This window comes from Leucopleurus acutus (genome assembly GCF_964270905.1).
Source record: "Leucopleurus acutus genome assembly, chromosome: X".
In the NCBI taxonomy this organism is placed as follows: Eukaryota; Metazoa; Chordata; class Mammalia; order Artiodactyla; family Delphinidae; genus Leucopleurus; species Leucopleurus acutus.
The window spans coordinates 40991143-41015617 of record NC_139148.1 but is presented as its reverse complement, the minus strand read 5'-3'; the positions used below and the strand labels follow the sequence as shown (position 1 = coordinate 41015617).

The following is a 24475-nucleotide window of genomic DNA, read 5'->3' as shown; positions in this document are numbered from 1 at the left end:
GTTTGTTTTTGTAGGTCTTTTCCTTCTCTTGTGTTTCCTGCTTACAGAGCTTCCTTTAGCATTTGTTGTAAAGCTGTTTGGTAGTGCTGAATTCTCTTAGCTTTTGCTTGTCCATAAAGGTTTTAATTTCTACGTCAAATCTGAATGAGATCCATGCCGGGTAGAGTAAACTTGGTTGTAGGTTTTTCTCCTTCATCACTTTAAATATGTCCTGCCACGCCCTTCTGGCTTGCAGAGTTTCTGCTGAAAGATCAGCTGTTAACCTTATGGGGATTCACTTGTGTGTTATTTGTTGTTTTTCCCTTGCTGCTTTTAGTATTTTTTATTTGTATTTAATTTTTGATAGTTTGATTAATATGTGCCTTGGTGTGTTTCTCCTTGGATTTTTCCCGTATGGGACTCTCTGCGTTTCCCGGACTTGATGTTTCCTTTCCCATATTAGGGAAGTTTTCAACTATAAACTCTTCAAATTTTTTCTCAGTCCCTTTCTTTTTCTCTTCTTCTTCTGGGACCCCTATAATTCGAATGCTGGTGCATTTAATGTTGTCCCAGAGGTCTCTGAGACCGTTCTCAATTCTTTTCATTCCTTTCTCTTTATTCTGCTCTGCAGTAGTTATTTCCACTATTTTATCTTCCAGGTCACTTATTCATTCTTCTGCCTCAGTTATTCTGCTACTGATCCCTTCTAGAGAATTTTTAATTTCATTTATTGTGTTGTTCATCACTGTTTGTTTGCTCTTTAGTTCTTCTAGGTCCTTGTTAAACGTTTCTTCTTTTTTCTCCATTCTATTTTCAAGATTTTGGATCATTTTACTATCATTAATCTGAATTCTTTTTCAGGTAGACTATTTCCTCTTCACTTGTTTGGTCTGGTGGGTTTTTACCTTGCTCCTTCATCTGCTGTGTGTTTCTCTGTCTTCTCATTTTGTTTAACTTACTGTGTTTCGGGTCTCCTTTTCACAGACTGCAGTTCATAGTTCCCTTTGTTTTTGGTGTCTGTCCCCAGTGGCTAAGGTTGGTTCAGTGGGTTGTGTAGGCTTCCTGGTGGAGGGGACTAGTGCCTGTGTTCTGGTGGATGAGGCCAGACCCTGTCTTTCTGATGGGCAGGTCCACGTCTGGTGGTGTGTTTTGGGGTGTCTGTGGCCTTATTATGATTTTAGGCAGCATCTCTGCTAATGGATGGGGATGTGTTCCTGTCTTGCTAGTTGTTTCTCATAGGGTGTCCAACACTGTAGTTTGCTGGTTGTTGAACAGAGCTGGGTCTTGGCATGGAGATGGAGATATCTGGGAGATTTTCACTGTTTGATATTACATGGAGCTGGGAGGTCTCTTGTGGACCAGTGTCCTGAACTTGGCTCTCCCACCTCAGAGGCACAGCCCTGACACCTGGCTGGAACACCAAGAGCTTGTCATCCATATGGCTCAGAATAAAAGGGAGAAAAAAAAGAGAGAAAGAAAGAAGATGATAAAATAAAATAAAATAAAGTAAAATAAAATAAAAAATAATTATTAAAAAAATTTAATAAAAAAGAAAGAAAGAAGAGAGCAACCAAACCAAAAAACAAATCAGCCAATGATAACAAATGCTAACAACTATACTTAAACAAACAAAAAAAACGGACACACAGAACCCCAGGACAAATGGTAAAAGCAAAACTATACAGAGAAAATCACACACAGAAGCATACACATACACACTCATAAAAGGAGAAAAAAGGGGAAAAAATATATATATCGTTGCTCTCAAAGTCCACCTTCTCAATTTGGGATGATTCGTTGTCTGTTCAGGTATTCAACAGATGCAGGATACATCACGTTGATTATGGAGATTTAATCCACTGCTCCTGAGGCTGCTGGGAGAGATTTCCCTTTCTCTTCTTTGTTCGCACAGCTCCTGGGGTTCAGCTTTGGATTTGGACCCGCCTCTGTGTGCAGGTCACCTGGGGGCGTGTGTTCTTTGCTCAGACAGAACGGGGTTAAAGGAGCAGCTGATTCGGGGGCTCTGGCTCACTCAGGCCGGGCGGAGGGAGGAGTACAGAATGCGGGGCAAGCCTGCGGTGGCAGAGGCCAGCATGACGTTGTAACAGCCTGAGGCGCGCCGTGCATTCTCCCGGGGAGGTTGTCCCTGGATCACGGGACCCTGGCAGTGGCAGGCTGCACAAGCTCCCAGGAGGGGAGGTGTGGACAGTGACCTGTGCTTGCACACAGGCTTCTTGGTGGCTGCAGCAGCAGCCTTAGCATCTCATGCCCATCTCTGGGGTCCGCACTGATAACCGCAGCTTGCGCCCTTCTCTGGAGCTCGTTTAGGCGGTGCTCTGAATCCCCTCTCCTCGCGCACCCCGAAAGAATGGTCTCTTGCCTCTTAGGCAGGTCCAGACTTTTTCCTGGACTCCCTCCTGGCTAGCTGTGGCACACTAGCCCCCTTCAGGCTGTGTTCACACAGCCAACCCCAGTCTTCTCCCTGGGATCCGACCTCCAAAGCCAGAGCCTCAGCTCCCAGCAGACAAGCCTTTTGGGCTGGTGAGTGCTGGTCGGCACCTATCCTCTGTGCGGGAATCTCTCCCCTTTGCCCTCCACACCCCTGTTGCTGTGCTCTGCTCCGTGGCTCCGAAGCTTCCCCCCTCTGCCATCAGCAGTCTCCGCCCAAGAAGGGGCTTCCTAGTGTGTGGAAACCTTTCCTCCTTCACAGCTCCCTCCCACTGGTGCAGGTCCCGTCCCTATTCTTTTGTCTGTTTTTTCTTTTTTCTTTTGCCCTACCCAGGTACGTGGGAGTTTCTTGTCTTTGGGGCAGTGTGAGGTCTTCTGCCAGCATTCAGTAGGTGTTCTGTAGGAGTTGTTCCCCCACGTAGATGTATTTCTGATGTATTTGTGGGGAGGAAGGTGATCTCCACATCTTACTCTTCCGCCATTTTGAAGCTCCCTCCTATGGATTATTTAATTTCTCTATTTTAATTGACTAAAGGCGAATGTCTCTGACAAGAAAACGTTTTATTAAACATGAGATAAGTATAATAATACATTTAATATGCCAGACATTTATCAGCATTTTATTCTTTTTTAAATATTTATTTATTTGGCTGTGCCAGGTCTTAGTTGCGGCATGCAGTATCTTTGTTGCAGCATGCAGGATCTTTTGTTGAGGCATGTGGGGTCTTTTTTTAGTTGCAGCATGTGGGGTCTTTTTTCAGTTGTGGCATGCAGGCTCTGAGTTGTGGCACGTGGAATCTAGTTCCCTGACCAGGGATCAAAGCCAGGCCCCCTGCATTGGGAATGTAGAGTCTTAACCACTGGACCACCAGGGAAGTCCCGATCAGCATTTTATTCTTAATATGCCATCAATATAGGACTTCCCGGGTGGCACAGTGGTTAAGAATCCACCTGCCAATTCAGGGGACATGGGTTTGATCCCTGGTCCGGGAAGATCCCACATGCCGCAGAGCAACTAAGTCCATGCGCCACAACTACTGAGCCTGCACTCTAGAGCCCGCGTGCCCCAACTACTGAGCCCATGTGCTGCAACTACTGAAGCTTGCATGCCTAGAGCCCATGCTCCGCAACAAGACAAGCCACCACAATAAGAAGCCTGCACACCCCAATGAAGAGTAGTCCTCGCTTGACACAACTAGAGAAAGCCTGCATGCAGCAACTAAGACCCAACACAGACAAACATAAATAAATTTTTAAAATATGCCATTAATCCCACACAATAATCCCAGTGGTTGTTATTGTTAACTTCATTTTACAAATATGGAAACTGTGGCACAAAGAGGTTAAACTCACTCAAGGTTGCATAGCTAGTAAGAAGCAAAAGCAAGATTTAAACAATTTGGGTCTTTGTTACTCTATCCATTTCTAGCATTCAAACTCTAGCTAACTAGTTTTACCATGAATGGCAGTGTAATTCTAGCAATCTCACTCTCAGGTATTTACCCTAGAGAAATGCAAATTTATGTGCACACAAACACTTGCACATGAATTTTTACAGCAGCCCTACTTTTAATCACCCAAAACTGGAAACAACCAAAATGTGGTTTCATATAATAGACTACTACTCTGTAATAAAAACGAACAAACTATTTGATACACACAACTTGGATGAATCTCAAAAGCATTATGCTGAGTGAAAAAAACCCTCAAAATATTACATATAGTCTGACTCCATTTATGTGACATCAAAGTGACAAAACTATAGTGTGATAAGAGCACAGATCAGTGGCTGCCAGCAGTTGGGGTGAGAACATAGTATGACTGAAAGAGGTAGCACAAAGGAGTTTCCTAGGGTGGTGGAACTGTTTTGTACTTTGACTGTGGTAGTGGTTACACTGATCTATACGTGTCAAAATCCACTGAACTATACACACCCCAGAAAAGTCAATTATACTATGATAATTAAAGAAAAAGGCAACAGGTCGTCATCTTTTCAGTCAGTACGAATTTCTGTATTTCTTATTTACTCAAAATAAACTTTTACAGTTCTGTCACCAACACTAGGTTTTCAGGTTTAAAAACCAGAAGAGTTACATTATAATGTGCAGCAAAGAATCATTATTAGGCCACACATCCAACCTAAATGATGACAGTTACCCCTAATAAACATTCTTTAAAAGTTAAATGAATTTGGGTGCTTATTCCCTTAAATATAAAAATATTTCACGGGACTTCCCTGGCGGTTCAGTCGTTAAGACCCTGCGCTTCCACAGCAGGAGGCATGGATTTGATCTCTGGTCGGGGAACTAAGATCCCACATGCTGTGTGGCACGACCAAAAATAAAAAAAAAAAATTTTAAGTATTTCAGTAAACTTATTAGATGATATGTTTGATATAGCAATTTGCACAGTAAAACAAAAGTAAGTAGTCAAAATTAACTTTGGGAAGGAGAATGTGATGGAATGAGAATGTCATAAGGATGTCATGGACAACCATGGCTCTAGTAAAAACTTCTCAGTTTTTACTAGAATTCATTCATGTATCACTAGTATAATTAAAAATAAAAATTTAAAAAGAATTTTAAAAATCCTAGATTGAAATGGAGATGTTTCCCAAGTTGCAATTTCCTTCCATCCATGGGGCTTCCACTGCCTTCAGGAACCCCTTGGTCACTCCATTTACCAGGTCAGGCTTGTATTCTACTTAACACTTAGTGCCTCACTCATAGCACAGTGGGCACTCAACAACTATCAGCTGAACTGAATTGCACCTGGAAATGTGACGAATAAAAACAACGAACACATGGTCACTAACAAACTCTATGATCTAGAAAGGCTAAATCATGCTCTAATTTTGAATGAGGCAAATTATTATTGAGTGCTAACAACATGCTCAATAGTTACCAAAGGCATACACAGAATTTTAGAAGAGAGCAAGACAAACATATAACATACTACCAGTGGTACAGAGGCTTTTAAAGCCTAAAATAGGCAGAACCCAAGCCAGAATCAATTATTTCTGGCTCCCTAGCCATAAAACTATAAAATTCAAGGATTTGAAAAAAAGAAAAGGGGAAAAAACTAACCTGTACTAAGTTTCTATGGGCTGCACATTAGACATTTGTGTAGATTAAAAGTTATTTGAGGACTTAGGTTTCAGCTTGGTCATGTAAAGTACTGGGAGGTCATCATTTCCACCTTTACAAGAAAGAAGCTATATCGACTGAAAATCAATGACTCTTCTTGGACCTATCAGAGAAGTGAAGTCATAGGGCAAACCACCAACCCACTATCTGAAGAGACCGGTGCCTGCAGGTAGCCACAGGATCCGAACATGTAAGCTGGTAGGAAGATTAAACTAGAGATTCTGACAAATTACTGGAGGCCAGAGTATGGAATGTCATGAGAGTATGAAGCTCTTGGGCTCCATGTTGTGGGGGAGGGGTTTCCCATCCTCTTCCAAGTTTTACCAAAAGGAATCCCACAAGGCTCCTACAGGGAAGATCAGGAAAAATGTCAGAGAAAGATTCCATGAAGGTGCTGTTTGGCTGAGGAAAATAGCACTCACTGTGAAATCCACCCAGACCCCTTTCCTTTATCTCTAGTACAGAACAAAAGGCTTAATTTTCGGGGGGACTTAAAATCTATGGCTTGAGGACACTGGTGGATACTCACTGCTGCTGGGCGAATGAACAGAGGAAAAAGAAAAAGAAGCTCCACTCCTGGAGAAAGGGCAGGAAATCTTGTGAAGGACACACTCAAGACCCAAGTTCCAGTACCTGCCTAAGTCTGAGGCTTAATCAAATCATCAGAGAACTCCCCCTCCCCCAGCAACCACCACCTGGCAAACCAGTTATGTGGTTAGTAACACTGAAATACAACTGGGAGAGCTGTAAGAGACAGCTCTTGGGAAACAGCACAAAGGAAAAACCCAAAGCCAAGCAGGAGTCAAAAAGAAGGTATCACTAGAGGAATCAGAAATCTCTGGTGCCCATAGCAAAAACAAACATGGAACACAGGCAGACTCCTGACTAGATTAATTAAAATCCCCACACTAAAGGCCTAGCAGAAGGAAACCTGTGTTCTTCTGCCCATGTTCAGCTTTTAACAAATTTATGAGGTATAATAAAAGGCAGGAAAATATTCCAAATGCCAAAACAATCATCAGATCCAGATTCAGTATGACACAGAAGTTGGGACTATCAGAAATGAAATCTAAAAGAATTATGATTACTGTGTTAAAGACTCTAATGGAAAAGGTAGACAATATGCAAGAGCAGATGGATAATTTCAGAAAAGAGATGTTAACTGTGATAAAGAATCAAATGGAAATGCTCAATAAAAAAAGGGTAAAAAACCACCATCAACAGTAGAACTGACACAAACAAGGAAAGAATCAGTGAACATAAAGATCAAATTTGTTGATCAGGTCAATAAAAATAAAATAAAAAGAGACAAAAGGGAGAAAAAATAGAACACAGCATTCAAGAACTGTGGGACAATAACAAACAGTATAATATATTTGTAATTGGAACCCCAGAAGGAAGAAAAAAAGAGAGAATGGGGCACAATAATTATTTGAAGAAATAATGGTTGAGAACTTTCTAAATTAGTGACAGGCAACAAATCACAGACACTAGAAGCTCAGAGAATACCAAGCAGCATAAATATGAAAAAAACTAAAAGGCCACACCTAGGCAAAGACAAAGAGACTTAAGGAAGCCAGAGGAAAAAAGGCAAATTAGCTATAGAGGAACAAAGATAAGAATTACAGCAGACTTTACAGAAACCATGCAAGCAAGGCAACAGTGGAGTAGTATGTTGAGAGAGGAAAAAAACTCAACTCAGAATTCCATAGTCCATGAAAATGTCCTTTAAAAGTGAGGGAAAAAAAGACTTTCTCATACAAACAAAAACAGAATTTACTGACAGCAGATCTGGCATAAAAGTTAATGTTAAAGGAAAATTCTTCAGGCAGAAAGATTATGAATAAGATGGGAAGCTGGATTAGCATAAAGAAATGAAGAACGTTGGAAAAGGAATAAATGAAGGTATAATATAATGTTTTATTTTCAAAATGTTTGAAAAGCCAATTTCCCAGACACCAGCCAAGGGCCAACCTTTCCAGCAGGCCTTCTAAAGATAGCAGCCTCAGGCCTGCTATGTTAACTCTTTTCAGCACACGAGGGTATATATTAAAAAAAAAATCCCTACAGCTAGCATCGTACTTAATGGTGAGAGATGGAATGCTTTCTAAGACTGGAACAAATGAAGGATGTCCTCTCTCACCTCTACAACTCTGATAAAGAAGAAAAAATAACAGTACCCATATTACCTGATTTCAAGAATCCTATGAAGCTATAATAGTCAAGACAGTGTGGTAATGGCAAAATGACAGGCACAAAGATCAATTCAACAAACAGAGATCTCAGAAATAGACCCACACGAGCATAACCACATTCTGACAGAGGTACAAAAGCAATTCAATGGAGAAAGGACAGTCTTTTCAACAAATGGTTCTGGAACTACTGGACATCCATATTCAGGAAGATGAACCTTGACATACACTCCTCATTTTCATGGCTGGTAGGAATAGGAATGCAAAATGGTAGAACCACTTTGGAAGACAGTTTGGCAGTTTCTTATAAAAACTCAGCAATCCCACTCCTACGTATCTACCCAAATGAACTGAAAACTTATGTCCACACAAAATATTTATTCAGCTTTATTCATAATAGCCAAGAAACTGGAAGCAACCAAGTTGTCCTGAAACAGGTGAATGAACCGTTGTATTCCACACAATGGAATACAATTCAGCGATAAAAAGGAAAAGGCTATTATTTCACATAACATAGATGAATCAAGTAAAAGAAGCAAGACCAAAAAAGGCTACATACTGTATGATTCCATTCATATGACATTCTGAAAAAGGTAGGGCTATAGTTAAAAATTCAGAAGTACACTATTCTGAGGCATTTCTAGGAAACAAAACTGGCTGGATATATTTTTTAACATGGATAGTTCTGACCAGGTCAACTTGTGTAGGAGTTCATGGAAGTTCACATCACCATAACCATATACCATCTCTTTTTAGATAAATGTACTTAATTTTTAAAATAGGGTAATATATTCACGTGGCTTAAAATTCCAAAAGTATATATAAAAGTTTATGCAGTGAAAAGTCTCTCTCCCACCTTCTACCCAGGCCATGTATGCCCCAAAGCTATCAGTGTCTTGAATATCCTTCCAGAAATATTTTATGTTTATGTAAGCAAAAATTTACATATTACTGCCCCACTATCTATTTTATACAAATGGTAGTATACAATACACATTGTTCTGTTTCTTGCTTTTTTTTTCATTTTGTACATCTTGAAGATCATGCAATATCAATGTAATATTCTACTGTATAATCAAGCCTTGATTGATCCTTAGGCTATAACCACTCTTGCTATTATAAGCAATATTCCGAGTAACACGCAAACATTTGTTGAATTCATTCCTGGAAGTGTTTGCTGGTTCAAATGATATGTGCATTTATAATTTTGATGGCTATTTCCAAGTCACTTTTTCTTTTTTTAACATCTTTATTGGAGTATAATTGCTTTACAGTGGTGTGTTAGTTTCTGCTTTATAAAAAAGTGAATCAGCTATACATATACAAATATCCCCATATCTCCTCCCTCTTGCGTCTCCCTCCCACCCTCCCTATCCCACCCCTCTAGGTGTTCTCCCTGTGCTATGTGGCTGCTTCCCACTAGCTATTCTACATTTGGTACTGTATATATGTCCATGCCACTCTCTCACTTCGTCCCAGCTTACACTTCGTCCCAGCTTACCCTATCCCCTCCCCATATCCTCAAGTCCATTCTCTACATCTGCATCTTTATTCCTGTCCTGCCCCTAGGTTCTTCAGAACCTTTTTTTTTTTTAGAGTCCATATATATGTGTTAGCATATGGTATTTGTTTTTCTCTTTCTGATTTACTTCACTCTGTATGACAGACTCTAGGTCCATCCACCTCACTACAAATAACTCAAGTTCGTTTCTTTTTATGGCTGAGTAATAGTCCATTGTACATATGTGCCACATCTTCTTTATCCATTCATCTGTCAATGGACACTTAGGTTGCTTCCATGAGCTGGCTACTGTAAATAGTGCTGCAATGAATATTGGGGTGCATGTGTCTCTTTGAATTATGGTTTTCTCAGGGTATATGCCCAGTAGTGGGATTGCTGGATCATATGGTAATTCTATTTTTAGTTTTTTAAGGAACCTCCATACTGTTCTCCATAGCGGCTGTATCCATTTACATTCCCACCAACAGTGCAAGAGGGTTCCCTTTTCTCCACACCCTCTCCAGCACTTATCGTTTGTAGATTTTTTGATGATGGCCATTCTGACTGGTGCAAGTCACTGACTTTTAAAATGTCAGGGATTTTTCATTTTTAATTTTTATCCTAGGAGGAAAAAAAGGAAGCTGAGATTCTATCACCAGGCAATTTTCTAGAGAAATGTACAGCTCTAAGATGTACAAAGTGAGCCTTCTATTCATTTTCCCACACATGCTTCCTAGGGTCCAGTTGCATTTTCATGTAATGTATTTCAGGCCACAAGCTGGTTGTAAAGCCTATTTCAGGTGTGTAAAAGGTGTTACTTCTAAAATCTTCACAAGCAAAAGCCAAAGGCTGACTCCCCAAATTACTAGTCACTGGCCACTCTACAGCACAATGGTGGATTCTTCACAGCAACCACAGGGAGATTTTAAAATCCTGACCAAATAAAACATATCTACAGAGAATCCTTTGTCCTTATTATAATGCCTAAATAAGGATTTCTTCTCTTAGGTAAAACTATAAATCACATAAAGGTTATGAAGAAAGGATGCAAATGTTTCTCTCATCTTTCAGGTGGTGATGGATTCCCAGTTAGCCATCTTTTTGCTTGACTACAAAACCTAGTGCAGTCTAGTACACTACAGTTTTTGTGATAAAGCTTGAACGGGAGGTTGAGGAAACCCAGGGGCTCCTTTGATAATAGCCACACAAGATCAGTGAGCAGCCAAGCAATTCATGATGGTATCTACATCTAGAGCCACACTGTCTCCCTTTGGCTTCCTCCTAGAAAAACCATCACTCAGCTCCACACTCGATAGAAGAGACGTGGCATGATCATATTACTTAGTCTCAAGAATACACTACATTTACAAATGAGCATTTAAAATGATTTATCAAAGAAAAGCTGCTATATTAATTAATAATTATTATGCATTACTGTGGTAATGGTCCCCAATTTTCTCACATCTCCTTATGTCCACACCCTGGAGGGTCCCCTCCCACAACGACTCTGGGCTTGGCCATGGAAGAACTTCTGTGGTTTGGCTGATGGGACAATATCAAATGTGACACAAGCAGACACTTGAGAAGTGCTTGTGCACTGGTGCTTGCTCTCGCTTGCTACTCTTTGTGCCTTTGAGACCAGGATGTTAACAAGTCCAGACTAGCCAGCTGGATGAGAGACCATTTGGAGTGGGGATGAGCCATCCCAGCTTAGGGCCTCCTAGACCAACCAGCCTGCCAACTACCAAATGTGTGAGCGAGGCCATCCTAGATCATCCAGCTGCCAGCTAACTATCCTCCCTGCCAAAAAAAAAAAAAAGAAGGAAAAGCTAATTGACATAGGCTACTTCAAAGTAAATATGTTTGTGGTCCACTACATATGGAAAGGGGAAAAGAACACTGATTTTCCCTATGAAGTTTACTCTGCACATAAGAAATAGTTTCAAACAGAAAAACCTGCAGTACCTGGATGAGAATAAATAAATATATAAGTATAGAAAAAATTCATCAGTCTTCCCAGATTCTCACAAATGCACTGTCTGCCATCACGGATGGCACACACCAAACACACACACACACACACACACACTCCACAAAAAATTTCCATTTAGTCACTGAAGCATCTTTATCATGATATATTTAAGCCAAAGTCTTATATATTCAACAGTTCCATTTCTAACATGAACAACAACTCAGGTTTCCAGGAATCACTTTTTCCTTCAATTCTACTTTTTTTCCCATTTGACAGGGCTTGGTGAAAGCTGAAAGAGCTCCCTTAATGCAGCCTAAAAAGCATCAGATATAAGAGCCCAATTAAACCTCCTTCTAGAAGCATTCTACAGGACCAGCTTCTTCCAGCATCACAGCAACTCTTTTTAGCCATGTTAATGGTGGGCAGTAAAAATTGTTTAAGATCTACACATGGGACTTCCCTAGTGGTCCAGTGGTAAAGAATCCGCCTTCCAATGCAGGGGACATGGGTTTGATCCCTGGTCAGGGAACTAAGATCCCACATGCCGCAGGACAACTAGGACCGTGCACCACAACTAGAGAGTCTGTGTGCCTCAAACTACAGAGCCCACGCGCTCTGGAGCCCGCAAACCACTACTAGAGAGAGAAAACCCGCACGCTGCAACTAGAGAGGAGCCCGCGTGCCGCAACAGAGGATCCCGCCTGCCTCAACGAAGCCTGTGTGCCGCAACTAAGACCCGACGCAGCCAAAAAAAAAAAAAGATCTACACATTTAGGCCAGAAACACTGCCTCTATTGGATCACAAAGTGGGACACTGAAAGGGAAATGACTCTCTTAAACCGCTTTTGTTTAGGCCTCACTAGATGCCTTTCTGGATTAAATACACACACACACTGAAAAACACCTTCCAGCAGCCTCCCCCAGTCCTTGGAATAAAACACAAGCTCCTTAATGAGGTCCCATAAGGCCCTGTCAATTTTCCCCTGCCTATCTCATCTCTTTCCCCAGGTCCTAGCCAAACCTCTGTGGATTCTTTCTACATCTCTCTCCCATCTCAGTGCCCTTACAACACCTGTTGTTCCCTCTGCCTAGCAATCCCTTCTCTCTGACTTTTACCTTGTTTTTTCCTGCTCATCCTTCAGGCTCCAGGGCACCTTGCTGATCTCCCTCTCAGAAGCATTCTACCTCTTACTTGCTGTGTGACCTTAGGCACGTTACCTTTGCTTCACCTCTTTGAGCCTCAGAAAGATACCCTGTGATAAGCACTTAACACAGTGCTTAGCACACAAGAAATGGTTAACAAATCATCGCTGCTGTTATTGCTATTATCTCATAGTAATCTCCATCACAACTCAGTACAATTAGTAATTAGATATTTATTTGCAGAAAAATAGAAACACCTCCTTGGATTTCACCTTAATACCTAGTACCTTTCACGCTATTCCCCCCATACTGTATTTTTTGAAGGGAAGACGAAATGAATGTTTACAGAGCAATTATTTTTATTATTATTATTTTTTTTGCGGTATGCGGGCCTCTCACTGTTGTAGCCTCTCCCGTTGCGGAGCACAGGCTCCGGACGCGCAGGCTCAGCGTCCATGGCTCACGGGCCTAGCCGCTCCGTGGCATGTGGGCTCTTCCTGGACTGGGGCACAACCTGTGTCCCCTGCATCGGCAGGTGGACTCTCAACCACTGCGCCACCAGGGAAGCCCAACAGAGCAATTATTACCTCAATTAATTATTATCTCGGAGGTGTGGTTTGGCAGATGAAGAAACTGAGGCATGGTGAAGTTAAGTAACTGGTCAAAATCAAGTGGTGGATTAAAATGCAAGTTGGCATGACCCCACAGTCTGTGTTGGATATGACACCAAAGGCTTCCCTAACTCATAAACCTTGTCATCTAAGAGCAGCAAGCCTCAGAAAAGATGGATCTTCACATTCACATACTTCCCAAATGACTCCCAGGTATCTAACTCTTCAAATCCTTAACCAGCTTGCTGTTCCAATTACCCCTGTAAACCCCTTTAGCACAATACTCTTCCCCTTGATTGAGGTGATAGATTTCCTTACTACCTTTCCACTGGCTGTTGAGCTCTCAAGGAGATGAGTATCTTTCACCTCTTATACCCCTAGCAAATATATGCTTGCTAAATAAATTAAATGAAAATGTTCGAGAATATATTATAGGTGCAAAGTTGGGGGAGTGGTGGAATGGATTTTCATAACTATTAAAGCTTGGCAGAGCTAAGAACAAACTTGACGAAAATGCTGACAAAAGGGGAGTTTACATTAACCACTTTTCCAATTGATACTGATTTCTATATTTAGCACCAGAGATTCCATGTGATTTACAAATGTGTGCTTTACAGCTTTAGGTAGATTTCACTCACCAATGTTCTGCTGCACCCCACAGCTGCACCTGGGCCACCCTCTGTGCAGATGCCTTTGACAAATACCAATCTCTCAATGGTTACTCTCAAACTGTTCATAAAAAGAAACAGAAAGAGCAAATGATAAGGCAAATGGGAACAAACTGTTAGTAAACGGTGACCTTGACTGAAAGGAATAAAGGAGTTCTTTGTACTATTCTTACAACTTTTTTTCTAATTGTGTCAAAATAAGAAGTTTTGAAAATCTAAAAAAAAAAATTCCCAGGAGATTGCAACACACAAGGTCTAGTGTACTGGCCATGCTGGTACCATATTCTCTCGTCAGCTGTTCCAAAAAACACACTCCAGACTCGGGTTTCCTTGCCTATCAGCCAACAAAAAGCCCCTTAGGTAACAGGGCTCAGCCACAGCTTCTGGGTTGGGACAGAGATTAAATTATTTACTGCTTGAAGAGCACTAATGAACATATAGGTATCTCCCATTGGACAATGCCCCAGTACTATTTCCCCACACCAGGCCCCCTGCTTTCTTCAGTCGGCTACCTTTGAGTTCTTACTTTCTGTTTCCCAAGCTCAGCTATAGGGTCAGGCAAATTCTCCCCAGGACACTTCTTGCTCACTGTCCCCGGCAAGAGAAGCACAGAGGCAGTTTCGATGGTAAGAGCTTTGCTGCTGTTGTCTAAGGAGAGATCTACAGGAAGGAGGCAAAAATAACTATGGGGGAGTCACAAAGATTCCAGAAAAGAGAAAACTCAAAGCTAGTAGTTACTTGGTCTGTAATGACCACTTGTTAGCACCCTTTTATTCGTTCATCACTTCTACCTACTCATCCTAGACCTTCCCCACCCCACAAACCAGAATGCTTCAGCTTTCCCAGTCACTGTAAGTGGAACAACAGGTAGAAACTTGTAAACCATTCAAGTGTCCCATATTAGCCATTTCGGCAAAGTGCCACATGGGTGTCACCCAATACTCACCCCTCACTTATAAGGTGAGATAAGTAAAGGTCACAGTAAGTTATCCCCTGATGAGAGATTTTCTTAATGTAAACCAGCATATGATCTCTACCTTCCTCAGCTCCTGTTTTGTGTAAGCTCTATGAGGAGGTAGGTACATTATGTCCTATGATAATATTCAACCTCTGTATCCCTGATCAAGGCTTGTTAGAGTCCTTTGTAATGCCATGTCTTCAAAAACACCCAATGCCTTCTGCCTCCCCCAAAATACTTGCTTAGTTCCAGCCAGACCTCAAAGTAGCGTGCAAAAAGAAGAAATGCTTTCGTGTAGCTTAGGGTAGAAATGGGTTGTTAGGGTCAGTGGAACACAAAGGAGGGAAAAGACAAGCATTACCAAAGGAGATCATGCTCAACCTACAGCCTTCAACATCCTTTGTTCTTAAATATTTTAACTTTTGCTAACTCATACATCTCAACTATGATGACAGCCCTGCACCATCACCTTTCTTGCTCCTGGGAACTCTCTACAGGCCAGAAGGTGGGTCCCGGTCACCCCTAAGGCTGCTTCCAAGTCACTCCCGGAGGCCAGATGATCACAAACACTTCAGGTAGGAGTGGGAGGCCCTTTTTCACTTTCCCCTACCTGTGAACAAGATTCACCAACTCCTACAGGTGAGAAGGCATTTACCACACTGCCAAGGCACAGCAACACGACTCAGAAAAGTGGGAGAACGAAAGTGTAGGTTCTAGGACCAGACCAGGACCCCTGAGTATTCCAGAACTGACTGGATGAAGAATGCAAGAAACTGTCAAGGCACCAATACTGGGTTAAGAGCACTTCTCTAGCAAACAAAACTGTAGAGAAGAGCATAGTTGAAGAAAAGGTGTCAATGATGGTAGCCAAGACTGAGAGCTCATGTAATTCTCTCACCCTTGGAGAGAATCATTATCCTTTTACAGTTCAAGTATTTAAATTTAGAGCTCAATTTAAATGAAAAAGAAAATGATATGTTATTGAGGTAGAATACTCCTAGGCTAAACAAAAGAGAAAAAAAAACACATTTTCACTTATCCAAAGAGTAATCACATGATACTATAAAAGCATGAGAACTACACTATTCAAAAGGTACAGAGGCCTGGGATCCACATTCCCATTGTTTACAGATGTTATGAAAGTATTAAATAAAAACGCGATGCTTTGTTCAGGCCGACTCCTTTCTCACACCCCGCCTTCACCCCCAGGCTGACAAGAAATGGCTGCAGGGAAGGTATTTAAGAGAACTACTCTGAGAAAGTGGATTCTGGGTTGCTTAAACTAAGCCAAGATGTTGTGCAACCAGTCTTTACCTAAATTATTTTCCATTACTTTGCCAGTTTTGAGAGAAGCAGACAGTTATCTTTATCAGGGAATGAGGTCGCCTTTCCCTCCAGGCCACTGGAATCACCATCAACACGGTTTTGATTTCTTACACAATCAGACGGCAGGGGGGTGGGGGGACGCGGGGGGAGACGACACGGGGACCTCATCCTCAGCTTCACAGATCAACGGATCTCACATCAAAAACAATCTCTCGAACATCTGAGACCATGGATTTCCCTGCAACTCAGAAATCCAGAGAAGCGGCCAAACAAGTTTCTTGCCAAATGCTTAGGAGCTGCATATGTCCCAGGGCCACACAATGATACCAACTTTTAAACATGCCTTCACATACCACCATTACGGTCACACACTCGAAATCCCGCCCCCCCTTTCCTCCTCACAAATAACAAACGCAGGTTGCCCGGTGCAATTTAAAGCCAGACTTCACCGAAGCAGTGCCGCTGAAAAGCGAGAGAAAAAGATTGGAGGGAGGCTATCTTTTCTTTTTTTTTAATCGATTGTCCCACGGCGGAGGGAATAAAACCAACTCGATTGCTGGAGAAAAGTTAACTTTGCCTTGCCCAGCGATGGGAAATTTTTCCCATAAGACTGGCAAAGCCCTCCCGTTTTCGCCACCCCCGCCCCCGGACCGCCCGGCGCTCACCGCGGATCCGGACCCGGAGCGCCGGAACAATGACGCGAGGGGGAGGGAAAGTTCGCCAGCCCGCGGGGCGCCCGGGCTCACCGGGGACCTCGCCGCCGCCCGCACCGCCCGGCCCCCAGTCTCCGGGACTCGGTTCTTCCCGCCCCCCAACATCGAAACAGTCAGGGCGCGCCCCCGCTCCCCGGAGCATCCGGCTCCAGGCGGCCGGCAGAGCAGGTCCTCCCGCCGCGGGTCTGACCCCGGGAGCCCCGAGAGCAGGCAGTGGACCGGGAGGGAGGGGGCGCCAGGATGGGGCACCGGAGGGAACGGCCGCAACAGTTATGGCGCTCAATTCCTGCCCGAGTGTAGCCGCAGCCGAGCCCGGCCGGGCGCCCCCACCACCCCTGCCCCCGCGCCGGCCACCCGGCGCTGCGCCGGCCGGCCAGGGACCACCGGGCACTTCACCTCAGCCCACACACGCTCTCGGCCCCAAGGCGCTGGGGACGCCGGAGGCCACCGCGGTGAGGAGCCGAAGCGACCCGGAGCGCGGCGAGGCTGGGCCGGGACGTTGCGCTCCGCGGCGCCCGTTTCCACTCCCCGAGGCCGCCACTCCCGCTGCCCACACAACGCGACGCCCCCTAGCCCGCTCGCCCCGCGTCGAGCCTCAGTGGCGCCTACCTTTGCGCAGCTCGGTCGCCGCTCCTTCCCGGCTCCACACTCGGGCCCGGCAACGTGCCTGGCGAGTCGGGTAGGGGTGGTAACCGCCCCCCGAACCGCTCGCTTTCTTCTCTCCCCTCCCTCGCACCTGCCCCCTAATCTCCTCCCCACCCCCGCCCCCCGCCCCCCGCCCCGCCACGGGATCCGCCGGGGCCGCCCCCAGTGCCTCAGCTCCCGCCCTCGGCCCTCGCCCGCCCGGCCCGTCAGGCCTCAGCGCTGGGCAGGCGGTTGGGCGGCGGCGGCTGCAGCGGCTGAGGCGGCGGCGGCGGCGGCTGAAGCGGCGCGGAGCACTATTGTATTCCTGACACTGTGCGCTCCCACGCTCCGCCTCTTCCCCTTCCTTCCTCCCCCCGTCCCCCCACCCCCCGCGCTCCACTCACAACCCACCCCCCCGCAGCCAACCGCTGTCCGCGCTCGCCCTACCCGACTGGCTCCCCGCCGTCCGCCCGCCGCGCGCTCTTCTGGCGGGCTGGGCGCCGTCGCTACCGCCGCGCGCCTCGAGGCTCCGCCCACTTAGTGCTCCCGCACCCGCGGCGCTGGGCTCCAGGTGGGTTCCTCTCTGCTCCTGCTGGGCGCGCTGCTGTCGGGAGGAGCCTCAGCGCCTCTAAGGGCCGGAGACGCCGACGACGGGGAGGTTCCTGGGCCGTGTTGAAATACTACCTAAGCTTTTCATGGCCCCTTTCAACTCTAAAGTTGTATAAGTGGACCCTCATGTATACAACTCTTGTCGGCCACTATTGATTTAAGTCGTTTGCACTTGAATTACCTATAATAATCAAGCCAAAGTGGCTATTAACAGAATAAATTTATTCAGTTGCAAGCACAAGTGGTTTATGATGTGTGGCTTTTTGACGAGTCAACTTGGTTAGGCTACAGCCTCCATTTATTCAATCAAACACTAACCAAGGTGTTGCTGTGAAGGTATTTTCATGTAATTAAAGCTCCTGATCAGTTGACATAAAATAAGGGAGATTATCCTGGATAATCTGAGTGGGCCTGATCATTCCTTTCTGACTGCGTGCCCTATAGATTTTGGATTTACTTAGCCTGCCCCACATTTGTAAGCCAATATCTTATAATTAATGAATGAATAAGAGAGAGAGAGAGAGAGAGTGTGTGCGCGCACGCGCGCGCGCGCGCGCGCGTGTGTGTGTGCGTGTGTGTGTGTGTGTGTGTGTGTGTGTGTGTGTGTGTCTATAGCTATTGGTCTGCTTCTTTGGTGGAATACTGACTCATACAAATGTTTAAGCAACAAACCCTTTACCATGAACTCATAATTGTCATTTTCATTTACATTTCTAGACTAAACAGAAAGGTAAGCTCTATGTCATAATATGCAAATGTATGAATTCTAAAATATTCATGGTCCTTCAGACTTACCTCATTTTATTATACTTATTTTGAAATAATTATAGATTCACAGGATCTGTAAAAAAAATATTACAGAACAGTCTCATGTAATCTTCACCCAATTTCCCCCAATGGTAATCTCACATAACCAAGATATTGACATCGGTACAATCCACAGGCCTTATTCCGATTACACCAGTTTTACATGCACTCGTTTCTGTGTCTGTGTATATAGTAGTGCGCAATTTTATCACATGTAAATGGAATCATACCTTTTGAAACTGGCTTTTCTTCATTCAGCATAATTTCCTTGCGATCCACCCAAGTTGTTGCATGTATCAATAGTTCATTCCTTTTTATTACTGAGTAGTAGTATTGCTATAGATGTACTACAGTTTGTTTAACTATTTACCCATGGACGGACATTTGGGTTGTTTCCAATTTTTGCCTATTAAGAATAAAACTGCAATGAATATTCATGTAGAGTTTTTTGTGTAAACATTAGTTTTCACTTCTCTGTGACAAATGCCCAACAGTGCAATTTGCTGGGTCGAATGGTATAAGTTTAGTGTTATAAGAAACTGCCAAAAATTCCAGATTGTCTGTACCATTTTACATTCCCACCAGCAATGTATGAAAGATCCAGTTTCTCTACATCTTTGCCTGCATTTGGTGTTGTCACTATATTTTTATTTTAGTCATTCTAATAGGTGTGTAGTGATACCTCTTTGTTTTAAATTGCACTTCCCAATAGCTGATTATGTTAAATATCTTTTCATATGCTTATTTGCCATTTGTATATCCTCTTTGGTGAAATGTCTGTTCATGTCTTTTGCCCATTACATTTTGAGAATTCTTTATATATTCTAGATACAAGTTTTCTGTCAGATATGTGGTCTGCAAACATTTTTCCCAGTCTGTAGCTGGTCTTTTCATCCTCTTAAGAGATTTTGAAGGCCAAAAGTTGTAATTTTGATGAAATCCAACTTATCAATGTTTGCATTTATGTATCATGATTTGGTGTCATGTCTGAGAAAAATTTCACCTAGTCCTAGGTCCCACAAACTTTCTCTTGTATTTCATTCTAAAAGTATTATAGTTTTATATTTTACATATAAGGCCATGCTTCATTTTCAATTAATTTTTGTATAAAATGTGAAGTTAAGGTCGAGGTTCATATTTTTGCCTATGAATGTCTGATGGCTCAAACACAGTTTGTTAAAATAACTATTTGTTCCTCCACTGAATTGCTTTTGCACCTTTGGCAAAATCAGGTGGGCATATTTGTGTTAGGCTATTTGTGTGGGGCTATTTCTCCATTCTCTATTCTGTTTTATTGTTCTATGTGTCTATCCCTCTGTGAATACCAAACAGTCTTGATTACTGTAGCTATATATTTCTTTATTCTTCTTCAAAATTGTTTTAGCCATTCAAGGTCATTTGCTTTTCTATATAAATTTTGGAGTGAGCCTGTCTATATCTACAAGAACCTTGCTGGGATTTTGATAGGAATTGTGTTGAACCTATAGATCAATTTGGGGAGAATCAACATCTATACTATATTGAGTCTTCTATCCATAAACACGATATGTGTGTCTCTCAATTTATTTAGATCTTCTTTGACTTCGTTCATCAGCATTTTGGAATTTTCAGCATGCAGATCATGTACATGTTTTGTTAAGTGTATATCGTATTTCATTTTCTTTGGCATGATTGTAAATAATATTGTGTTTAAAATTTCAGCTTCTTTATTCATTGCTCATTATTATTATATGGAAATGCAATTAATTTTGGCTGTTGATCTTGTATTCTTTGACTTTGTTGAACCCACTTACTAGTTCTAGGAATCTTTTTGGTAGATTATTTGGGATCTTCTACATAGACAATCATGTTGTCCATGAGTATGGACAGTTCTATTTCTTCCTTTCCAATCAGTATGCCTTTTATTTCCTTTTCTTGCCTTATTGTGCAGACTAGAACTTTCAGTACTATGTTGAATAAGAGTGGACATCCTTCCCTTGTTCCCTATCTTAGAGGGAAATTTGCCATTAAGAAAACTGTTAGGGGGCTTCCCTGGTGGCGCAGTGGTTGAGAGTCCGCCTGCCGATGCAGGGGACATGGGTTCATGCCCCAGTCCGGGAAGATCCCATGTGCCGCGGAACGGCTAGACCCATGAGCCATGGTCGCTGAGCCTGTGCGTCCGGAGCCTGTGCTCCGCAACGGGAGAGGCCACAACAGTGAGAGGTCCACGTACCGCAAAAAAAAAAGAAAGAAAGAAAGAAAGAAAACTGTTAACTGCGGTGTGTTTTTTTATTTGTTTGTTTTTGTAGATGCTGTTTATCAAGTTGAGCAAGTTCCCTTCTATTCCTAATTTGCTGAGAGTTCTTATCATGAATGAATGCTGAATTTTGTCAAACGCTTTTTCTGCATCAATTGATATGAACATACGATTCTTCTTCTTTAGCCTGTGGATATGGTAGTTTGCATTGATTGAATATTGATTTTTGAACTAACCTTGCATAGCTGGAATAAGCCCTGCTTGGCCATGGTATAATTGTTTTTATACCTTTCTGGATTCTATATCACTAATATTTGATTGCAGATTTTTGTGTCAAAGTCCCTGAAAGAAGTTTTGAGAGTTTTTTTCATGCCATGTTTGTCTGGTTTTGATATTAGGTGAATACTGGCCTCATAATATGAGTTAAGAAGTTGTGCAGAAAAGAGTTAACATAGCAGGCCCTTGGTGGGCCTCTGGGAACTGGGATTTCAGGAGGGTTTCCACCATCCCCAGAACTGATAAGAGTGACTCACTATGCCTAAACTGTTTGTACAAACGTGATTTATACTGGGACTAAAATTCAAGTCTCCTGATTTCCAAGCTGTGCAGAAGAGTTAACATAGCAGGCCTGACTGTTATCCTTTGAAAGGCCTGTTTGCAAGGTTGGTTCTTGGATGGCATCTGGAAACTTGGATTTGGAGTGTGTTCCTCCCATTCCCAGGACTGATAAGAGTATCTCACTGTGCCTAAACTGTACAAACAGTATGGTTTATGTTGATCATCTGCTTTTCTTCTGGGAGTCTGGAATTTTGGTAAGTGCTAAGCAGAGGGTGCCTACATGACCGACCCTCAATAAATGCCCTGGGAACTAAGCTTCTAATGAGCTTCCCTGATAGACAACATTTCACATGTGTTGTCACAACTCTTTGCTGGAGGACATAAGTACATCCTGTGTGACTCCACTGGGAGAGAACCCTTGGAAGCTTGTGCCTGGTTTTCTCTGGACTTCCGCCATGTGCCTTTTTCCTTTGCTGATTTTGCTCTGTATTCTGTCATTGTAATAAATAATAGCCTTGAGTCTGACTATATGCTGAGGTCCTAGTTGAATCATTGAGCCTGGGGATGGTCTTGGGGACCCTGACACAGAAATGTTCCCTCCTCTTTGGTATTCTGGAAAAGATTGTGTAAAATTGGTGTTAATTCTTTAAATGTTGGTAGAATTTTCCAGTGAAACCATGCGGACCTGGAACTTTTTTTCCCAAGACATTTTAAATTACAAATCTAATTCCTTTAGTAGTTACTGGAGTATTCAGATTATAAATTCCATATTGTTTGAGTTTTGATAGTGTGTGGGTTTCAAGGAAACGTTCCATTTTATCTAAGTTGTCAAATTTATACGCATAGGGTTTTTCATAGTATTCCGGTTTTTTAAAAAATTATTTAATTATTTTCACACCGCACGGCATGCAGGATCTTAGTTACCCGACCAGGGATTGAACCTGTGCCCCCTGCAGTGGAAGCACGGAGTCCTAACCACTGGACCACCAGGGAATACCCCATAGTATTCCTTTTTTAAAAAAACACATCCATCACCTCACACATTTACTCTCCCCTTCTTTTTCTTTGGTGAGAACATTTAAGTTCTACTTAGCAATTTCAATTATACAATACAGTGTTATCAACTATACTCACTATGTCATACATTAGATCCTCAGACTTTCTTCATCTGACAGATGGAAGTTTGTACCCTTTTTTTTGTTTGTTTTTGGCTGCTTGGCATGCGGGATCTTAGTTCCCCAACCTGGGATTGAACCCGTGCCCCCTGCAGTGGAAGCATGGAGTCCTAACCACTGGACTGCCAGGGAATTCCCTGGAAGTTTTTACCCTTTTACCAACCTCTCTCTGTTTCCCCTACCCCACGGCCCCTGGCAACCATTATTCTACTCTGTTTCTATGAGTTCGACTTTTTTTTTTTTTTTTAGATTTCACATATAAGTGATTCCATGCAGTATTTGTCTTTCTCTGTCTGGCTTATTTTACTTAGCGCAATGCCCTCCAGATTCATCAATGTTGTCACAAATAACAGGATTTCGTTCTTTTTTTTTTTTTTTTTGCAGTACGCGGGCCTCTCACTGTTGTGGCCTCTCCAGTTGCGGAGCACAGGCTCCGGACGCGCAGGCTCAGTGGCCATGGCTAACGGGCCCAGCTGCTCCGTGGCATGTGGGATCTTCCCGGACCAGGGCACGAACCCGTGTCCCCTGCATCAGCAGGCAGACTCTCAACCACTGCGCCACCAGGGAAGCCCCCTCGTTCTTTTTTTTAAGGCTGAATGATATTCTTGTATATGTGGTATATATATATATCACATTTACTTGATCCATTATTCATCTGTTGACAGACACTTAGGTTGCTTCCATACCTTGGCTCTTGTGAATAATGCTGCATTGAACATGGGAGTGCAGATAGCTCTTTGAGATCCTGATTTCAGTTCCTTTGGATATATACCCAGAAATGGGATTGCTGAATCATATGGTAGTTCTTTTTTTTTTTTTTTTTGCAGGGGGGACCCTAATGTCAAAGAAATACAATAATTTGCAAGTTTCTTTTCCAAATAGTGACATTTTTGGGAGTTCCCTCGTGGCCTAATGGTTAGGATTCCAGGCTTTCAGTGCTGTGGCCGAGTTCAATCCCTGGTTGGGGAACTGAGATCCTGCAAGCTGCACAGTGCAGCCAAAAAAAAAGAAAGAAAGAAAAGAAAAATACAGTGACATTTTTAATGAACATTTTGGTCAGGGATTGACTATATTTGCTATAGACAGACATTTCCATAGCATCTTCCTTCCAAAGAATTTGGTTACCAGGTTGAGAACTTTATTTTCCTTTCAATTGGCTTCAGGATCTGTAGAAAGATCCCCTGGCTCATTTGTGATATTAGTGATTTATGTCTCCTCTCTTTATCTTAGTCAATCAGTGCTATAGGTTTATCAAGTTAATTGATCTTTTCAGAGAAACAGCTTTTTGTTTAATTGATTTTCTCTATTGTTTTCCTTTTATCAATTTCATTGATTTCTGCTCTTATCTTTGTTATTTCCTTCCTTCTGCTTGCTTTCTTTGAGTTCATTTTATTTTGTTCTTCTTTTTCTAGTCTCCTGAGATGGGAGCTTACATGATTGATTTGAGACCTTTCTTCTTTTCTAATGTAAGCGCTTAGTTCTAAATTCCCATGCCAGCACTACTTTAGCTACATTCCACAAATTTTGATATGCTGTATTTTCATTTTCATTTAGTTCAGTGTATTTTTAAAAATTTCCCTTGAGATTTCCTTTTGACCTATGGATTAATGAGAAATGTGTTATTCAGTTTCCAAGTATTTGGAGATTTTCCTGTTGACTTTGTAATTGATTTCTAGTTTGATTCCATTATGGTCTGAGAACATACTCGGTATGATTTCAGTTTTTTACATTTGTTGAAGTTTGTTTTATGACTCAGAATATGAGCTATCTTGGTGAATATTCATTGGTATTTGAAAAGAATGTGAGTTA

The 24475-nt window shown here is 42.7% G+C and overlaps 1 protein-coding gene across 1 annotated transcript in view; it reads right to left on the bottom strand.

Moving 5' to 3' along the window:
* Positions 1-17744, bottom strand: part of JADE3 (jade family PHD finger 3) — a 151339-nt gene extending 133595 nt beyond the window's left edge. The window contains exon 1 of the mRNA XM_082864236.1: positions 17729-17744. The gene's annotated coding sequence lies outside the window, so the exon portion shown is untranslated. The remainder of the gene's footprint in view (positions 1-17728) is intronic.
* Positions 17745-24475: the final 6731 nt, after the last annotated feature.